Source organism: Buceros rhinoceros, unplaced genomic scaffold (genome assembly GCF_000710305.1).
Source record: "Buceros rhinoceros silvestris isolate BGI_N320 unplaced genomic scaffold, ASM71030v1 scaffold15581, whole genome shotgun sequence".
Lineage (NCBI taxonomy): Eukaryota > Metazoa > Chordata > Aves > Bucerotiformes > Bucerotidae > Buceros > Buceros rhinoceros.
This window is the reverse complement of record NW_010392622.1, coordinates 1,527-4,188: the sequence shown is the minus strand read 5'-3', so window position 1 is coordinate 4,188 and position 2,662 is coordinate 1,527.

Sequence of the window (2,662 nt, the reverse complement as noted above, 5' to 3'; positions counted from 1 at the left end):
AGCACCAGCCGGGCTGCAGCCAGCTCCAGCTCCAGCTCCAGCTCCAGCTCCAGCTCCAGCGATGCTCTGCGCCAAAACCAAGTGCCCGAGAGATCTCTCCCTGCTCCCACCCGGCTGCTGACGAACAGGATGGATGCAGAGTTGGGTGTGATGGGGTGAGTTTGTGTCAACGAATCCTTTCTCCCAACCTTGTATCCCACAGAGCAAACCCAACCTCGCAGAAGGCAGCTCCAGAGAAGCATCCCAGTGGGACTGGGAACGTCCTTGCCCCATCCAAGCCCCCTCTCCTGCACTGCCCTCCACAGCCAGGGCACAGCTGTGGGTGACTCCTTCCAGCGATGGTTTTTGCACCCACCCACAGACATGAAACCCCACTGCAGAGCTTCCCCCAACCGCCCTCCGGCTATGGAAACCCAACCACGGCAAACACCGGCAGATCCTCCCCGAAGAGCAGCTGCCCTCCAGCACAGGACACAGAGCACTGGAAACTGCTGGATGCTCTGCCTGGGATCACCAGAATTAAACCAGCGCTGGATCTGAGGAGCACTGAGGTAGGCACCCTGTGCACCCCGTGCCTCTCCCTCCTGCCTCCTACCCTACATCTTCCGAGCAGGGGCAGCTCTGAGCACCTCTGCTCTGCCATGCCCTGCTACTGCTCCTCCTCCTCACCCTCCTCCTCCTCTGCTGAGGAACTGCGAAAGCAAAACACCTTCAGCAAGGAAGCTGTCTTGTCCCAACAGAGACCTGGATGCTGCCTCCAGCTTACTGGTATGAGTGTGGAAACCAGCCAGAGCTACAAGGCAGCACAGTGGTGGGGATGGCGGGGAGCTGGGGCTGCGGGCAAGGCACTGCCTCTGCCCGCGGAAACGCTCTCCAGTCCCACGGGGGAAATACCGGGATGCTCATGCTCCAGCACGCTGCGAGGAATCGGCCTGGGCGCCGGCGGCTGAACGCTGCAGAGATGGAGAAGCTTCAACCAACCCCTGCCTCGGGCTGCCCTCAAGGGAGTTTCTACACCCTGTGCCTGGCTCCAGGTTTGGGGTTTGTTTGTTTTTTTTTTAATTAAAAAAGGCAAGTTTTTAGCCAGCAGCAAGTCTGAACTGAGGGGAACTCAGCTCAACCCTTCCCACCCCAGCTTCACCAGCGCACAGCGAATGAGGAAAGCTCCACAACCTACAATTCTGGAGAACGTGGGCAGCACCGGATGAGAGAGGCGAGAGGGACAGGGAGGCTTCAGGGGACAGAGGTGGCCGTCAGCGGTGCCAGATGTATAAAGAACTGCAGCACAGCATAGAAGGGTGTCCTTGGCACACCCTGCCAGAGCAGCTCCCAGCCCGGCCACCCACACCGGGACACCCACAGCACCCCTGTTCTGTTGCATTCATCACCCTCCCATCACCAGCAAAAACTGCAAGGAGCAAATTTAAGAGAGGACTGAAACTATGGCCAGACCCGTTATCCTAGGCAATTCCATCCGACTACAGCCAAAAGTGAACCCCGGTCCAGCATGGCAGTGCCACTCTGGCTCTGTGCCCACACCCCCTGCCACCCCCTTGGCTCCTGGGGCACCCACTTGATGGCAGAGCCCTTCAAGCAGCTCTGGAGCTGCCTCAGGGCTCAGCCCCATCCTGCAGCTGCCCTGACAAAGGCGCCCCCTGCCCGGTGCTCTTGCTCAGGATCACTCTTGATTTGGGGCGTTCCGGAAAACCCAGCTCCAAGCCCGCCTGTGCAGGAGGCTGAGCGCACACAGAGCAATGGGGCAATCCCCTCCTCGGCGGTCTCTGCACTGCAGACACAGCTGACATGGTTTCTCCAAACCACCCAGCAAAGGCAGCAAGTCCTCCAAGCCCGGCGTGGTGACCCAGCCACGGCAGAAACCAGGCTCCATCAGGGCTCCGAGACCCAGGAGCTCCTCAGGGGCTGCAGACCCCCAGGCAAGGAAAGAAAGCCTAACAAACACCTTCGTTTGGATGTGGGAGCCCACGCAAAAGTCTCACCCATAACATCCTGCAGCAAGAAACCACCCTTCACTCACGCTGCAGCAAATCTCCTTTCAGCCTGAACCTCCCGGTCCACGTGCTCTCACCCACCAGAACACCGGGCACAGCAGCCCAAGCCTCCTGCTCCAAATCGCCAGCCTTTCAGCCCGTTTTTGCTGCCCAAGGGTCTGAAATCCTCACAAGGCTGGAGGAAAAGCTGCGAGAAGTGGCAGCTCATTCACAATACACAAGGTGGGGATGCACCCAGCTCGGGGAGAGGATCAGCAACAGCGAAGCCAAACCCCCTGGAATAAAAAAACAACTGAAAAAGAACCGAAAAGATTGCTCATCGAATACAGGAGGGTTTCACTCTGCTTGCACAGCCCTGCAGAGGGGAGGGAACCGCCAGGATGGGGAAAGACCCAGGCCCAGCTCCAAAATTCACCCTGCAGTGATGTTTGGGAGTGGAGGAACCCAGGACTGTGCCCCGGCACTGGACCTGGCCACTTGGATTGGCTGCAGGGGCACTGAAAAGCCCAAGCTCCACCCTGAATTCCAATTATTGGTCTAAATGTACCTTTGAAGGAAAAATCCTTTCCAGGAAAGAAGTTCCCAGCAAAGCCTGGCATTACCACCGCTGGCATCCGCGTCCCCAGCAGTCAGTCCAGGAGCGGCTGATGCCC